General features: G+C 34.8%; 1 protein-coding gene across 6 annotated transcripts in view; it reads right to left on the minus strand.

Moving 5' to 3' along the window:
• LOC138712465 (uncharacterized) overlaps nucleotides 1-19,495 on the minus strand; it is a 283,130-nt gene that overhangs the window by 159,685 nt on the left and 103,950 nt on the right. The gene's annotated exons all lie outside the window — the stretch shown is intronic.

Raw genomic sequence — 19,495 nt, forward strand, 5'->3', positions numbered from 1 at the left:
TAAAATAGTATAATAGATGGACTAGAACAGTACAAAGTCTGAAATAAAAAAAACACCTCAGGAGCATTTTTAGTTGCATGACGAGAGCACCAAATGTCATTAAAAGAGCACCAGGTTCGAGCACCAAGTTAAGAACGCCTGATCCAAATGGACAGCGAAATGAAATACATAATAAAATATTCGTGAATTTTACGGATTATACGAACAAAAATGATTTCGAATAAAACTTCGAAATCAATTCATGCAGTATTACACAATTTTACAGCCTACACTCCGAACGAGGCCAAAATAAAGCGGTTGATAACTACTGGTCTGAATGACCTCCAGTGACCGAAGGCCATTAAGTAATTAGTTGAAGCGGGACAGCGTAGGGACGGACAGATAGATTCGAGTGGAGAGCTTATGATCGTATTTCATCTGTAAATAGAAACGTAACACCTCACGGAATGGGAATAATTTCGTTTAAATCAGAGTTAACTTTCAGGATATCACATTTACAACGCACCTGAACATTAACATATTCGCTACTTTCGAAAGTTAAAGAACAAAATTATTTTGTACTCATATTATATAGCCTAATAAGTAGGCTTCGTATTCCAGCTACGTAAAGACTGAAGTTAAAGACACATTGAGTATATAGTACGCCGAATACAGGTAATGCAACGGATAAGGATATAAACAAACACGTCGTCACTGAGTGTTCGTGGAGTACAGTCAACTCCCGACATTCTGGATATATAGCTACTAATGAACACATATTTGAGCCGTGATATTCATTTTTGTCGTGATCTTTGCAGTGAATAATAACGTGCATTCATAAGTTACGGAAATTGAACATATGTGGATGTCACTTGAAATAATTTTATATTGCAAGAAATGCTTTTAATAGCACATGACGGTATTGGTGCATGATGTAGTACAAGATATTCCTATTGTCTGATATTTTTTTGTGTTTCATTAGGATATTGCATATATTGCATATCACTGAAAACTCCCTAATTTTCTATGTACTTTTCTAGAAATTCCCTAAAATATAGATTTTTTTAAATTTATTAATTGGGATGTTGGCACTGAACATCATAGTAGACTACACAAATACATGCTAAACGTCGAGTTAATATATTCATAATTTTCATATTTTGATGGTACTGGTTTTTTGGATTACGTTCAACACACTTTCTGCGTCTTTTGGTATTGCAGTGTCTTTCAGTGCACTGTTTTTGTCACTTTACGTTTATTTTACACAATTTATATGTAATGTTATCTATATTGACAGTGAAAATATTAGTTCAGATATCCTCAACTATGCCCTGAATATTACACGCTTGAGCGTCCTACCTAAGGTATTATGCCTCTGCAATGAACCTTCAATCAGACACAAAGATGTAATAATACGACTAGTAAAAGCAGTGATCGATAAGACTACTAACTATGACTGAGTCCCGGTTTTGAGAAAGAGGAAAGAGTTTGCGTAACTACATATTTTATACACGAATGTACCTGCGCTGTGACGTCACATATACTTCGAATCAGGCAACCTCATTCCAGTTTATAGGTAGCTGCAATACGAAGCCTACTAATAAGGCTACTGAATACCATTGCATTTCATTAACAAACGCATAGCTACAAATTTCGCTTTTTCATTACACAAAGTATAAAAAGAAAATTTTGTTAAGTTGCAAACATCTGTTTTCACAGAAATACGAGTTTTCAGCATCCCTCATACAGAAAAAGTAAGGCGAGAAATAGTCGGCTTTGGCAGGCACAATATTAAGAACAGGGTTCTTTTACGTTTCGTAAAGCTGCGACACGGGATTCACACCTTTACTTCTCTCTTGGCGGAAGCCATGTTGAATGTTCTACCATCCTTCAAAATCCATCTCTCTCGGCTGGAATTGAACCCGCGAACCCAAGTTCCAGCAACTAGCAAGGTAAGCACGTGAGACCAACGAGGACAATGAGTAAATTGTAAAAAATATATATAGCTATATATGAGCTGTTCAGAGCAGAAGTGGTGTAAGTCACAATTGGGTAATGAGGTTTAAAGTAAAAATTATGTAAAATACAGCGCAAAGTAGCAATTAATATGTCCTTCGTGCTCTCCACTGACTACTGTGGCTGAGCTACAAATTTCATTCTATTTTATGATAAAATTTCATTAAAGAGTATTCATAAATTTGATCAATTCTAGTAACATTCAATTCGGAATGGATCAAGTTTGTTGGATAATCCAGTCGCCCTTTCAAACAAATTTGGATTATACGTTTTTGCAACATAATTAGAGGAAGAAGAGCAGTTTTTGTAATGCCTCCCCATCCAGTTATACAATACTGGATAACAGATTCAACTATAGCCAAATAAACCAAACGTAGAACATGAGTAGGCAAGTAATGGCGAAGTTTACAAATTTGTATATTGTTTTACGGATCCTGTTACATAGAAAGGTGAAAAGCATATATAAAAAGCATATATGTAAAAATATATATAAATATAATAAAAATATATAAAACATGGGACAATAACAACTAACAAAACTAACAACATACACGACGTTACATGAAATTAATTTCCTACAATCTCATTGCTACAGAATGTTTTCTGTTCGCAAATTCATAAGCATTCTACATAAGCAAATAAAGAGGATGTACAAATTTCCTTGCAAGAACGCGTGATCGCGTGTCTTTCAATTGTTTCTCCTCTCATTTCCGCTTCTATCACCGCCATCAGTTCACATTGCCGCATTTTTTTACGTTCCAAATTATCAACATACAGCAGTAAGAATTAAGAAAGCTTGTAAATCTCAAGACAGGATAAGTATTCGTCCTGCTCTAGCTAGCTCTCGGTCATCAGCGTATTGTCTCGCAACAAACATTATAGTAAGTGTAGTTCCTAAAAACCTAATTTGACCGTCTCGTCAGTGTTGCCAACTAAATCCAAATATCACCAAACATAGTAAAATCACAATGCTACGTGCTGAAATAATAATAATAATAATAATAATAATAATAATAATAATAATATAGAGTGTTAGTTGGGAGACCGGAGGGAAAAAGACCTTTGGGTAGGCCGAGACGTAGATGGCAGGATAATATTAAAATGGATTTGAGGGAGATGGGATAATGATGGTAGAGACTGGATTAATCTTGCACAGGATAGGAACCGATGGCGGGATTGTATGAGGGCGGCAATGAACCTGCAGGTTCCTTAAAAGCCATTTGTAAGTAATAATAATAATAATAATAATAATAATAATAATAATAATAATAACAATAATACATTAAATTTAAAATACCGATAATGTAAATTTTACTGTAAACAATTTTAATAATGACAAAATTCTGCGTACGCCACTGGTAAGGGGAATAAATATTTTTTAAGACTTTGTACATGATAAGAAGGACCAGTTACCATTTTACAAAAAATGTCGAAATGGTGAAATGTTCGAAAAGCGAGCGTTGTTAATTCAGAGTTCATCCAAGATCCTAGAAACAGCGAACTGATTTTTTGTTTTATAAAAAGAGCCAACGCTAAGACCGGAGTGTGTTATCGATTGGAGCTGGTCAAGTTAGGACTTGGAAACAATGGACGAGGCCATGAAAACACGTGGCGGAAGGAGGAAGAAAAACACTTGTTGAGTTGTGCTGTACTAATTTAAGTGCAGTAAACAATGCATGCAATGAAACAAGTCCGCCATTAATACAGAGTTTATTAGCCGCATATGCACATTCCACTCTGCGATAGGTAAGCAGAATCCATAGACATACACCTTCCAATGCCTTATTGCTGAAGTAACTGGAGCACCATGTAAAAATAACTATGTACCCATTCATAAAGAGTATTCTGTGTTTAATTAATTTGAATATTACAGTACGTAATTCTACAACCCTAAAAAATTAACCTAATCTAACGACAAAAACCGAAATGCTTATACCCTATTTCACAAAACAAAGTCACGAAATGTTAAATCTAACTACGGTCAAAGAGTTTATTTTCGTATCATTACTCACTATTACGAAATTGGAATCTCGGATATATAAAATGAAAATAAAGTGTTACTGTAACTATTCTTGTGCATTTCGTGGCTATTTTTAGTAAAATAGCATGTAAGTTTAATTTTATTCTGATTGTATTGCATCAAGGGTGTTATTAAAATACAGCAATATTGTACTATAAAAATATTGGCTACTATTTCCTAAATAATAATATGAAGTCCGTCAAAACAAAACAAGTTATATATACTTGTACACGATTTTGCATGACATGTTCATTTCCAATAATTATCAGATGACATTGTTTCCTTCCAAACAAATGTTCATCACCATCACAATCATCACTATCGCCTTTATCGTAATTTTTCTAGCACCCATTAAAATGGTTGTCTGTTACAGATTCTTACCAGCTTTTTTGAGGGTCTCTCCTTGGTTTATACTTCAGAAAATGTCGAGGTAGACCCAGTAATGTCCTTTTCAAGAATATGCATTTGTTAAGTGAGTTTGTATTTATGGATATAATCGATTACGAGTTCAATTTTTCATTCATATCAACATTTCTATTATCATCCAGCGAGCCTTAAAAACTTAAATTTCATTTAACATGATTCTTCTTCTTCCGCAGTTTCGTATAATCCAAACTTTATTGCAGTATAATTGCAATTATTTTGTCAAAGATGTCTTTCTTTTAAGGGGACACTTATGTGAGTTTTAAACCTTTTACAATTTCCATCCAAAATTTATGAATTTTAAACTGCATAAATATGCCTGCAATCCTATCATCTGTACAAAATTTGGTGCCATAAGGGCTAACAGTTTTGAAATAATATTTTTAAATGTATTTTATATTACGTCACTAAAAAGGCTCCTTGCATCACAATTTTCACACATTTTATTTCATATTAGCTCAAAGCTTCAAAATAATCATGGGAACATAAATTAATTAGTTTTTTGAACTCGGTATAAATAGAGAGTCACAATAAATTTTTTAAGCGATTTTCTTAATTTTTCACCATTATTTCACCATAGTGTCCCCTTAAATGCAATAGCTATCGATTTAAGATGTTGAAATTTTCATATTACATTTGTCGACCAAATGTATACAGCTCATGAACACAGCAATGTAAACCATTAACCACTCTCCCGAATTTGCAATGAGTACTACTACATTGTTCGCAAAGTGCAGTATATCTCATTTGAGACTTCCAGTAAAGTAAATGCTTCCACAGTGTCTCTTGTTTCCATTTTTGTTAGAGTTTTTATGTACATTATGAGCAGAAAGAATATGGCATTCTTAAATACAAGTATATGGACTAAATAATCATCAAATTAGGAGTAATTTTTATTTGTATTTATGAAAGAATTCTCACTTCAACGAGACGTAGAAAATTAAGCTGTTTATTTGATGTTTGTCAAGTGGAATCTGACAAACATTAGTGAAACCGCCCATAAAAGACAAGATATAGAAAATAAGCATACAATAACATACACACAGCAAGAACAATAGACTATCAAGGTCTTCTCGGGGGTCATGCGGTGTCACTTTTCATTATTTCCATTATTTATAGTTTGCTCTTTGACGACGGAAGTTAATGTTATGAGCTTATAACCTCTACCGAGTCACGGTTTTACTTTTATTGCCGTTTCTAACCACGCCAATGTACAAATAATATTATTTCTATATTAATATGATTTCTGAACAGAGATTACGTTGCTAGTCAGATTATCTCGCCAAATAATTGTGTAACTCTTGAGTTGTTCCACATCTTAAAGCTTCAATGTTAATAAAAATCTATGGAATACAATAAACGAAATAAAAAAAATGAAGATCCTATTATGCTTCTGAGGAATATATTGCCGCGAATGCTGATAAGGCTGGGAACCATACTTTATATTAAATTAAAACAAAATCTTTCAGATGAAAATTTTGTTACTAAAAAGAATAGCATACTCCGACTGAGGAAATGATTACCGTCATCAAGGAAAACAATAAATATCCTGGAGGAACTCAGGGCTGAATCAGTGATGGAATACATTTGGCGATATCAAGAAAACTGGAAAAAACACGTCAGCAGAATGAGCAACAACAGATTTTCAAAGGCAATTTTAAATTATCGACCGAGGGGGGGGGGGGAAGATCCATTGGCAGACCTCAAAAGAGATGGACAGAAAACAAGACCGTAACAGGCCACTCGGCCTAATACTTGTCGGATGATGATGATGATGATGATGATGATGATGATGACGACGACGACGACGACGATGACTTATTTGTAACCATGTGCTTAGGATACGTAATTGATGATAATTGTAATCATCGCTATATTGGCTTAGAAAACAAATATTTTATTATAGATATATATTAATTTGTCCTACAGAATATATCTGTAATCCATTTTGAATCTTGCGTACACTACTTTTAACACTTGAATATAATTAATTGATTAACTAGTGGACTTACTCGTGTTAATTGTGTAAGATTTGTCCGGCTTACAGCTGTTTCAGTGCTTCACGCACCATCATCAGAGCCTACTAGATCACGGCGTCATCTCGAACTTTGCCTGTTAAGAGGTGTGTTTTATTGTTGAAAGTGTTGAAGAGTGGAGTCGAATAGTGTGTGTGTACTGAAATTATTGATCTGTGTGTTGAGAATTTGATCGGGGTGTGTTTTGGTGTGTTTGTATATTTCGTATTGTTCTAGTGTGTTGAGTTTTTGGTTCTTTTGTGTGTGTAGGATTTCCATGTCCGTATTTATGTTGTTGTATGTATGGTTACGCATACGCCGATCACATAACCAATACTAACCATACATACAACAACATAAATACGGACATGGAAATCCTACACACACAACCCAAGAACCAAAAACTCAACACACTAGAACAATACGAAATATACAAACACACCAAAACACACCCCGATCAAATTCTCAACACACAGATCAATAATTTCAGTACACACACACTATTCGACTCCACTCTTCAACACCTTTCAACAATAAAACACACCCACTTAACAGGCAGAGAAGTTCGAGATGACGCCGTGATCTAGTAGGCTCTGATGATGGTGCGTGAAGCACTGAAACCGCTGTAAGCCGGACAAATCTTACATAATTAACACGAGTAAGTCCACTAGTTAATCAATTAATTATATCTGTAATATTGACACTTAATATTTTAGGAGAAAAATTCGCTCCGGCGCCGGGGATCGAACCCGGGTCCTTGGTTCTACGTACCAAGCGCTCTGACCACTGAGCTACGCCGAATTCAATCCACAGCACCGGATCGAACCTTCCTCCTTCGATGTTTCCCTTTGTGGCCTGACTCCAAGTTAGGCATATATGTTGACGTGTATCCAATGTCAACTAGGAGCGCACTCAGCTGAGTGACTTGTTGGCCGGGAATCCGCAGTTATTATGCACTGCTCAGTGCGCTCCTAGTATAATGGCAGTTGACATTGGATACACGTCAACATATATGCCTAACTTGGAGTCAGGCCACAAAGGGAAACATCGGAGGAAGGTTCGATCCGATGCTGTGGATTGAATTCGGCGTAGCTCAGTGGTCAGAGCGCTTGGTACGTAGAACCAAGGACCCAGGTTCGATCCCCGGCGCCGGAGCGAATTTTTCTCCTAAAATAGTAAGTGTATTATTAATAAATATTTTAGTTTCACTTTCATGTTTATCCGTCTATCAACTGTATAGAGATTACTCAACTTCAGCTGCAGTGCTTAAAATCAAGAGGAAACGAAGCAAGGAAAGTTAATGTACAATATATGGTTTCGCAATACCATTAATGCAAGTCACTGTATCTACAGGTACGAAGCAAGGAAAAATGTTTGTATTCAGACCAACAACACACTCATAAACGCATCAAACGTACGATATGAAAACGAAGTAATAACAAAATCAAATAAAAGACCATAGACATGGAACGGGAGTCCCGCTAATTACGTGGTATTACTCACTTTTTAGAAGCAACTACTTAACTTCATTCAACATTGAAAATTAAACTTTCTCTCAAAAACACGTGCTATGAAACAAACAGCAGGATGCAGCGGAATCAAGCTGACAATCTTCACAAACAATAGCAACGCTCCTTTTCAGGATACAGACCACCACGAAATTTGGGGCTGATTTATCGAAAACTTCCCTCACCTGCGGGCTGCTAAGTGAGAGGGAGGGGAAGAAGCAGTGGTGGAAAGCAATGCGAAGAGTCTCGAAATTAAATTTGCCGTGAAACTTCAAAAAACGCGAAATAATCACATGTTTATTGTTAAGATGCGATCCACTTCGAAATTCGTGGAAAGTCGAAAATGCTTGCATCCAATAACGTGTCCTTCAATGACGCTGTTACAGCTTTAGAAACAGTGGAACATTTCGTAACACACCATGATGTAACTGAACTAATTATGCAATACTTGTTACAATTTGAGGGCATGATTTATTTCTTAGCAGCGAAAATAACGTTTTTGTTGTTGTAAAAGAATCACGTCATTAAATAAAAGCACACTAGAAAAACATTGAGTCAATTTCGTAAAATGTTCTGGATTGGAGTTTGAAATGTAGGATCAGGCAGCTTATGCTCTAACCAGCTAAGATTTCCTCAAAGTAATTTTACATTCTTCAAGAATAGCCTATGTGTTACAAATCTGAGTACTGAATTACAGACTCAAATATGGCTTAACTGTGAAGGCTTAACTTTGTCTTGTGAAAATGTTACTAATTTGGCCTAACTCGTTCTCTTCAGATCATTTTCAAATGCTGGTATTTCAGATATTAAAATATCATTTTAGTCATGCTTTTCTCACTTATGTGTTTTTTATTTCTATAAAAACGTATACATGAATATATGATATGATATGATATGATATGATATGATATGATATATGACATGATATGATATGATATATGATATGATATGATATATTTGATGTCAACATTTACAACCATGTAATGTGGACCTCACAATTTTTGTATCCGGTGCCACAATTACATTCGTTACAGATATACCTTTTGTAGACGCTCTTATACTTGATTCGACCCCATTTAAATTGATCAGTATTCTCCCATTAAATCCTAACAACTTAATTTAGATCATTAAAAATTTACACTTTTACGACTCTGTTCTTGATTTTCAGTACACTTATATCGTACACACACTCTGGTTCAATAATACTTGTTACTAAAACGTGCTATACCATTGTCCAATAAGTTCGTTATTATGTCTGTTTCTTGTGTACAATAAATGTATAATACACACACACACACACACACACACAGTATTTTACACCTATATACTGGTGGATGATTCCTTTAGTAAAGAACAACAAAAAGACAAATTCCATTTTGCTATTTTTTTTAAGTTTTCCAGAAAAACGTGCATTTTAAAATACATAAATTACGAGATCGTGCAACGTTGTAATCAGTAGCGAGTGCATCAGGTTGTGTTGTTTTGAACAACCCCTTGTTCTACATAGGGAAGTGGAAAGTCATTGCCATGTACAGTAAGGGACATAATTGTTGAGCGGACGAAAATGATTCAATATCTGTAGCGTGGTTCTTAAGAGGCTATAGTTTTAATTCCTTCTCAGCACAGATAACGTGATATTTAAACAGAAAAGCGAAGCGAATACCTGCTCAACATAATTATGACTGAAAACGGTCGGCTCGGAGCATGCGCAGTGCGCCATTCTTTGACTTAGAAAAAACTCGAGTTTCTCAACTATTATGTCTCGAGTTTCTCAACTATTATGTCCTTCAGTGCGTGGTGGGAATATAATGGTGTAGTAGACGGTTGACTCAAACTCGTTTCCTACTGCGCATGTCGTCACTTGGGAAGCAGCAGCGGCGCGCTAATTCGCACCGCAGTCCTCGAACAAAACAAACAGCTGTTGTGTGTACGTGCACGGGGTTAATTCTTTGTTTATATATATTACATTGAATGTTATTCTTGTATCAGTAATGCTATTAATGTGACACATTTTTAAATCGATGAGGTACATGGAATAACGCACAACACACAATGACATTTGAGCATTACCACAGTATGTTTAGCAAAACTACGTCTATGGGCCGGTTTCAACAACCTTCAGTAAATCAGTTCAAATGAAACATTAACTACTGAACATTAAAATATTTAACGATTCACTAAAATGCGAGCTGCTCACCAACCAAATTTTCTTAACTTTTAATGAACAGTAAATAATGGCTCATTAAGGATAAATAAATGCGATTTATGAATTTTTCATAACTATATCAGAACTCTTTATACGAAACCACAGTCTACTATATTGCAAATCGTGTACAGTATTAGAAAACAGTTTTGTTATGTCTCTTGGTAGTGGAAATGTTGAAATTTTGGCCGCGATTTACATGAGTACGTTTATATGCGCTGTCTCCCTAGACTTCAAGCCGAGCACCTATTATATGCCTCGTAACGCTTATTACGTCTCGGCTCTTTGGTGCAGCAGTCATTAGTATGATGGCTTGCCAACCGTGGGACCCAAGTTCGACTCTCGGTGAGAATCTTTTTTTTATTAACGTAACTAATTTTTATACATGCTATCTTTCTTCATTTTCTATTTTTTTTGTAGTGAAACGAATTATTTCGCAACTCTGGCTCCACTAGGAGAATTAAGAAAACTCTTGGGAGATCAATTTTCTTCCCGAAATACAACAAAAATAAACAAACAAATTAAAGAAAAATAAAAGAAAATACACATGTGAATCTTATACTTTGTCCACATGCCACTGGCGTCTATCACTGCCTGGCATCTTCGGGACACTGAGTCCATCAGATCGCGGAAATAGTTCTGGTCCTCAGCGAAATCTTCCCAGGTAGCCAGAACTTGATCCCACAACTGATCTGGATTTTGAGGTGGGTTGTCTCGATATTTGTCAATCCTCCTCTTTTTCATGCCTTTACGTGAACCGTCTTTGAACATTTATGGCGGTGTGCGCGGGGTGGTTATCCTGCTGGAAATGAAATATTCTTTGGAAAGAAAATGATATATAAATTCCATGAATCCAGTTCTTTTGCTTCTGTTTTAAAGCCAGTGCAAACATATCTTATCGCTAGCTATAATACATTCTAATAAATGAAAGTTAATATACCAATTAAGTTTTGTTATGTTTGAATGCATATTAAGTATTAATTTACTAATATTTCTTAGGTATAGTTATAATAACCACTTTCATGTGTCAAAATAAAACTCATTTGTGTGTTACTGAGTTGACTAGTTTCAGCTTTGTTTCAGCTGTTTTTATGACATTCTAACCCAGGCCTGCAGAACTCGTAAGGAGGGGAAATATGACGACAGCCTCACTCCACTTCTGTTGGGGATGATCGATTTCCCCGTAGGGTTATTTACCTTCTCTTGTCGTCAAAGGTCCATCAGTGGCGGCATGTAATTCTCAAAAAGGATTGTAATAAATTCATTGTTTTTATAATGCGTTATCTCGTTTCAAGGTTTACAATTATGCTAGATTTCCTGTTGGTAGTTTCTTTGAGATTTCTTTGCACCTACCTGTTTTAAATTTTCGAAAACTCTCCTCCTATCATCACCGACGGAAACATAAATTTATAGCTTTTAAGTAATTAACCTTGAAAGTCACTATTAATTTCAATTCAAAATGAACACAACGAGTGACGTCCTTAATTTTACAGTATATAAATAAATAATCAATGTACAGTTCGTAATAATGAAATTACCCGAAAGTTTGTGCATTCTATAATTCTTAATATGGACTTTGTTGAAATGTAGTTTAATATTGAAATGACGAGTGGAAATAAATTGGATGGGACACAGTAAACAAGCAATTCTTTCGTCTTCAACAACAAACTAATCATATTCCCATTTCCTTTGGAAGTAGTATTCCTTCACGGGTTTAGATTTTGCCATGTTCCAGTTCTCTTTAAACTGCAGTACGCGTATTATTTGTTTACTTATTTTCTTATTTACTTACTTATTTAGGCCTACTTATTTACTTATGTATGTACTGTTTTATCTATCTATCTATCTATCTATCTATCTATCTATCTATCTATCTATCTATCTATCTATCTATCTATCTATCTATCTATCTATCTATCTATCTATCTATCTATCTATCTATCTACCTGTCTGTCTGTCTGTCTGTCTATCTATTTATTTGGCTGGAGTGCGTTACAATGTTCAATGACAGCATTGAAATCCCGTCATATAGCTATCACTCACTTACCAACGTACAATTTATTTATCGTCATATTACTAGTAAAACCAGTTAAGACCAGTAATACAAGTTTTGTAAAAACAGGAATTAAAACTTTATTAATGCACGAAAAATCATAATAAATTCTTCAAATAAAGTAATTGGTTTGTTACCTGCAAGCAGCATTTCGGACCTATTTCATTTTAGTAAAATACAGAGCACGGAAAGACATGTCGGGGACTGTACTTAACTTATTTTACACAAAAAGTGGATTTAATCGGCTTTACTAGTAATAGGACGATATAAGCTATACACAGGGAGACCTTTTTACATCATATGCACACATACATTTTAACATTTATTTTACATGTCTTTTAATTTATTTATTTCCCTCATTCATTTTTCTCTTATTTTCTGAAGGTATGTTTCTAAAAATTTTATTATCTGTTCATTTGTAATTCTTGATAGCGTATTGTATACCTGCCGCCGCGAATGAATGTTAATGCAGCCGAGCGTAACTAGAACATCATGACCGCGCTGGTAGAAAAGGTGGGTACGGTAAGAAAGGGGAGTATAGCAGTCGCTCTCAAGAGCTACAGTTCTGCAGGCCTGTTCTAACCTATGATCAATTTCTTCTAAAATTTTGAGTACCACGATCTTCGTGATGCGGTATCTTTCGTGAATTTTTGTGTCATTCAAATTTTCAAAATGATCGTTACTTAAATGGTTAACATTATTTTCATCTGACTCTTAATTTTCGAGCAGTTCCCGATATAGGCCTAACAATTCTGCGTCGAAACGTTCCGCCATTTATATTGCAACTAATGAACCATTAAAAATTTAAAATTCGGAAATTTCTATCACTAAATTTCATGATAGTTTTATTGGTTCGTTAGGCTAAAGATGGTTGGTGAGATATAAAAATGATTTAATGAACCAGTAAATAAATTTAAAAATCATTAAAACCTTAGTGAGGAAGTTGGTGAAACCGGCCCATTTGTCATAAACTGAATGTGTAATGTAAATTTAATTTTAGTAGGTAGCTTTATAGTTATTTTTAGCTCACAAATTCTACTGCTGTTTCAATAATTCAATTATTTACTGTTAAATAATTATAATATGTAGGTCTATTGTACACGAACTGAAGAATTGTTACATCTAAATTTTGGTGAACTTGTTTATTATTTTTTAAATTTAGATTCAGATTTTTTTTCGACGCGTGTTGTTATTTTAAATTCTGAATGGGGTGACTGCCCACCTCTTGTGCTTAAAATTGTTTTATGTTTTGAACATACAGAATTAATAAAAGTTAGTATATTTAATTAATAACAAGTAATATAAAATGCCATATTTGGTTCTGATTTCTTGGTATTCATAATCAATTAACCTACTCCACTTCCAAAACCTTACGGAGTTGAGCTGAGCTAAGCTAGCAAGCTGCGAGAGAGTTCGCAATGCTTCCCGCGTGACGTCATCACGTAGTACGAGATCGGGCGAGACTGCGCACTGCTTCACCATTATATTCCCATCACGCTTCAGTGTATTAAATGTTATGTTTTATTTAACGATGCTCGCAACTGCAGAGGTTATATCAGCGTCGCCGGATGTGCCGGAATTTTGTTCCGCAGGAGTTCTTTTACATGCCTGTAAATCTACTGATATGAGCCTGTCGCATTTAAGCACACTTAAATGCCATCGACCTGGCCCGGGATCGAACCCGCAACCTTGGGCGTAGAAGGCCAGCACTATACCAACTCGCCAACCAGGTCGATCCTTCAGTGTACATCGTTTTAAACGCATAAGGAAAAAATACAGAGATGTTTAACTGTTATTTTTAAAATGTGTTACAGAACAGAGAATGAACACTGCTCATTTCACATTAAACGAATTCTTGGAAAATTTAAAATAAATTCTACAACCCAATTTTAATTAAATATTCAAATAACACAAACAATAAGATAAGCTTATTTCAAAATAAATTTCAGACATTAAGAAATATTTCTACACTCACATTTCAATTGTTCTAGAGAACGAAAACAATAATGATGCTTATTTCACGTTATAAAAACAAAATTTAAAACATTTAAAACTCTAAAGAAAAATATAAAAATACGATGTGCTATTTTAAGTTAATCGAACAAAATTAAAAATATGTTTAAATTCTTTCGGTTTAATTTTAATTAAATATTCGGTGGACAAAGGCAATAAGAAAAACTTATTTTACCTTATACTAATCAAATTAGGGACTAAAAAAAACCAACTTAATGATTTAAAAAAAACTCCGTTTGTCGTACTGCAAGCAATTTCTTCGGGAAATTAGAAATAGTTCCCTCCCATTTTTATTTTTAAAGTGGTAATCGATAAACTTATAAACAAGAAATCAAATTTCCCCAAGACGTCTTTAAAATCAATCCTGTGTGCTATGTTTACATTTCTCGTTTTCTCACCCGTCGTCTCGAACACGTAAGCTGTTCAGGGTACCTGGCCTCCGACACGTATACGCCTCTCCCCAGGCAATAACCTTTACAACGTTGTCACACTGCATTATGTTTTAAAATTCCTTTGCAGAACGAAAACTTATATTTATTCGCATCAAATTTCTGCAAATTTAAAGGACAAAACTAAAATTCTTTCAATAATGTATTATCACAACATACTGCTCTCGTAAATTTACTGAGCATATTGGGAATCAATTCAATAGCTTTCCCAAAATAAGCTATGAAATGTTCCACATAATTTTTTTTCTCGAAAAGGAAATTAATGACATTACTTACGGTTCAACTTATATATATATATATATATATATATATATATATATATATATATATATATATATATATATACAGATGTATATACACACAATCGTTAAAGACAGCGGTAAGATTTAAAGTTATGAAACAACACTAAGCAACAACACACCACAGGTAGGCTTGCTTTGTGTAGTCTAAGCGAGGTCAAGGAAGCACGTGTAAGCACGTGTTTCTGTTCCGTAGAAATGCGAGAACACTGCAGTGGGGAGGGATTCCAACAGTAATGCAAACAAAACCTTGTAACCAAATACGCAGGTCAAGTTCTGGAACTTCCTATTTCCCAACCTCACAGTTGTCAACTCAATCTATAAACATAACATAACACAGAATCATATAACCACTGCAGCTGAAAATTCCACGAATATTCAGTTCTGTACGGACTGCAATTGCTCGCTGTGAACTATATTCCGACTCGTCCTGTACAACTGTATTTAAAATTTATTCTAGATATTTTAGATAAACTTAACGTTCCCTCTCCAGAAAATTACAACAGAAGTAATTCGAACATCAATAATAAATTATAGTGAAAATAATTTCGTTACTTCAGCTTATGCACTTCAAATAAACTACACTTTTCGACTCAAACTTCAGACATTTCTTGTTAAAAATTCTCAGATTAAGTGACTCAAACAATGAACAGAATAAACCCAATCAAAATTTTACGCGAAAGGGCTACACTCAAAACAACACACGCAAAATTACATTCCGAAATCTATATATACATATACGAGTATATCGTTGCAAGGAAAATGAAAATACAAATAACGAGATCTAAGTTTTCAGCGTTACAATAAATTGATCTATTTCTTGTCTGAAGGGGTGATGACGAGAGACAAACTCTGCCCGCTTAAAAATAATTCACCTACTACAGTTTTCATAACCAGATTGCTTTGCTAAAAGATTTTATAAATATATTTCTGGTATAAACTACACATTATTATTATTATTATTATTATTATTATTATTATTACTATTATTACTTCATAGTATAGTCAACAAATACAACTCACAAGAAGGCTCACCAAGTGATAATGAATTTTCATAACTATTGTCCCCCCATACGTCCCATTTGAAATAAGAAACCTCCCTATAAATGTCTACATCCGGAGAAAGTCTAGTTTTCGAGATATGATTTTTTTTTCAAATTCTTCAATCCAGAGCTGTAACAGCTAATGCAAACAGTGCCATATGCTAGACATATCAGGCAATAAATCTCATCTAGCTGCCTGCATACCGTACTGTCAAAATCTCCTTAAATGACATACGTTATGAGAATTACATATCAGATATATATTCATGAAATTGACCTTAGAATAGTCTATGAAGAAATGAAAAGGAAATGTAAGCATACCTGAAATTACTTACTGTACTGATCACAATAGTGGAAATCGTTGTAAAAATGCTCAAAAAATAGTGAAACTTTGCACCACGAACATTTGAGAAAAATAAGTTTCTCACAGTTAGTTTTAGAACAGTTCTGTACAGTAGTGGCAAAAAAAACAGAACCGACCTTTGTAGCTGATTTCAGAGCCTTGTTCACTCCAGAGCACGATAGACTGGTAACTAAGACTTTCGTGGTTCGAATCCTGCCTGGGAAGGAAACTTATTTTTGTTCCTTATTCAAATTTATTCCCAATACTTTTCGATTGCTGGTAAAATTCGTGTTCTGGGAATAAGAAGTTAATTTAGTAGTAAAATATCGCTGCAATCGAAAAGTATTGGGAATAAATTTGAATAAGGAACAAAAAAAAAGTTTCCTTCCCAGGCAGGATTCGAACCACGAAAGTCTTAGTTACCAGTCTATCGTGCTCTGGAGTGAACAAGGCTCTGAAATCAGCTACAAGGGTTGGCCCGGTTTTTTTTTTTTTTTGCCAATACTGTACATCAACGTGAAAACAAATTAATTCTAGAGAATTGACAAATTTATCAGGTTTGTTGTCAAGGTTACACGGCTTTATACCAGCCATATTCAAGTTTACTTACATATCTAGGAGATGAAAGCTGATTATGCGTTAAGGACTGCAATTTCATCACATTATCTCTGATGCAATATAATATTCGTGCCAAGTAACAAAACACTATCAGAGAACTTATGAATTAAATTTTTCGAAGGCCTAAATTCATAAATGTTAAGAGGCTGAACAATCGGAGCTGTGTGCTTTGGAATTGTTAACATTACCACCGTTTTATCTTCTGGAGTTATTCTTTCTTTAGCCTGCCTACCTCGGTAACTGGTCCATGAGTCTACCATAAGAATGCTATGATCACTGACAGATGGACAGTATAGGCTACTTCTTGAAACCACTTGAAGAGGAGAGTTTTCATAAGCTTCTCTGATTTTTAGGGCAATGCATAAACATTTTGGGCCTTAAACATTTTCTTCTTTAAGATGGCAATGGAGATATGAGACTTATATGAGTGTCAAGTGATTATTTTGAAAAATCATAACTCATAAATTATGAAAAATAAATAAATAATTTTTTTTAAATCGTAAAAATATTCTTTTCATATAGCAGAAGAACAGTGTTTTACACATACTAATTTTCATTATTGCAAAAGATACAATAATGGAAGAAAAACAGTTGAACATTTCCAAAATTTTACTGCTGTAAGCTGTACCTAACCCCTTAATGTCATTCGGAAAAAAAAAACCCGCTAATGGGAAAGAGCGTATTAATTGGAAAGAGAAACAGGTTTTGCACGAAAACTGTACATACGTTAACAGAAAACCAAAATTCAAGTCACACAGAGTTTGTGTGCCCTCAAAGTTTGATTTCTGGAGTCTTGTCAGCCCACTTGAGGTGTGTGGATATAAAGGGAAAAATTTAGACGGTGTTGGGTGTAGTTCCTGGGTAGCTCAGTCGGTAGAGCGTTGATGCTTTCAGTCAAAGGTCCCAGGATCGATACCGGGCCCCGGAACAATTTTTCTCTTGAAATTATTCAAGTCTGCTTTACAGGGAGCTATATCTGAAAGCCAGATTTCCATGCCGCAATTTGTTTTAAAAAGGGCATAACTCAGAAAATATCTGGATGATATGCATGAACATTTTTACCATGTATATGTGAAATGTGTGTGCCAAAAATGAACTAACTAGTTCAATAACTACAGAAGTTAGAAATTTCACCTATCTCTTCCGCTTAACGCTGTCTGGATCTAGCCGGCTTGCTACGGATTGTTGCTATGGAATAAACTATCCTACTTAAGCCTGGCGACTTGTGTTAGCAATGACAGATTTTCCACCATATTATTAAAATATAAAGATCTATTTAATCTGTTACAGAGGATTTATTAATTATTCTATTACTCTTCCAGTCTTTGAAACTGTCTCTCTTCTTGGTGATAGTTGAAATTTGTATATTAAAGACAAAAAAACCAAATAATACTAAAAGTTCATTTTATAATTAATATAACGTAAAACTGACGACTCGCACCGAACATTGGGTTCGAACTGAACATTTACTCGGTCATATATTCAACCTCGGAGAGAGCTGCGTGTAGCCTACCCACCTAGGCTGGACGTGGCTTATCCATGTTGTGTCTTGTAGGACTCTTGACGCTGTTACTATTAATTGAAGGGCTCGGTGCAATAAGGTGTTAACCCACACGTAGTTACTTCTGAAATATGAGCATTTTAAAGTTTAGAAAAACGCATAATTCCAAATATTGAAATTTAAATGCTGAAACTGCTTTCAATGTGAAGCTGTGACTCTTAAGTTACATTTATGTAATTTTGAAACATTTTACCGAATTTGGAAGACCTTTATTACAGACATATTTGATAATCGGGGATGTCTATGTTGGTTAGCACCTTATTGCACCAGATGGTTGGACACTGCTTTGAGAGGGATTACGAATGAATAAACAAACATAAATTTATTCTGCACATTTATACAAACTAACTGAATTTTTTTATTTTATTATTTTATTTTAATGGGTTATTTTACGACGCTTTATCAACATCTAAGGTTATTTAGCGTCTGAATGATATGAAGGTGATAATGCCGGTGAAATGAGTCCGGGGTCCAACACCGAAAGTTACCCAGCATTTGCTCATACAGGGTTGAGGGAAAACCCCGGAAAAAACCTCAACCAGGTAACTTGCCCCGACCGGGAATCGAACCCGGGCCACCTGGTTACGCGGCCAGACTCGCTAGCCGTTACTCCACAGGTGTGGACTAACTAAATTAGAATTATAATGAATAATATCTGAATTTGTCCTCTACATTTGGACATTCTAATTTAACATTGTATTATACTATGTTTACAACAAGATTTGCTTATAATAATAATAATAATAATAATAATAATAATAATAATAATAATAATAATAATCCGAGGCACGACAGTCCATGAAGGACCATGATCGTCCAGCCGGCTGCTGACCTCACGTCCACATGTCGAAGCAAAGGTGGACGATCATTCAACCAGAATGCAGATATCGTGTCGTTAGCACGGTGATCTGGGGACCGTTATAGCGGCTTTCGTAATCAGATTTTGCTACCT

Source organism: Periplaneta americana, chromosome 13 (genome assembly GCF_040183065.1).
Source record: "Periplaneta americana isolate PAMFEO1 chromosome 13, P.americana_PAMFEO1_priV1, whole genome shotgun sequence".
Taxonomy (NCBI): Eukaryota; Metazoa; Arthropoda; class Insecta; order Blattodea; family Blattidae; genus Periplaneta; species Periplaneta americana.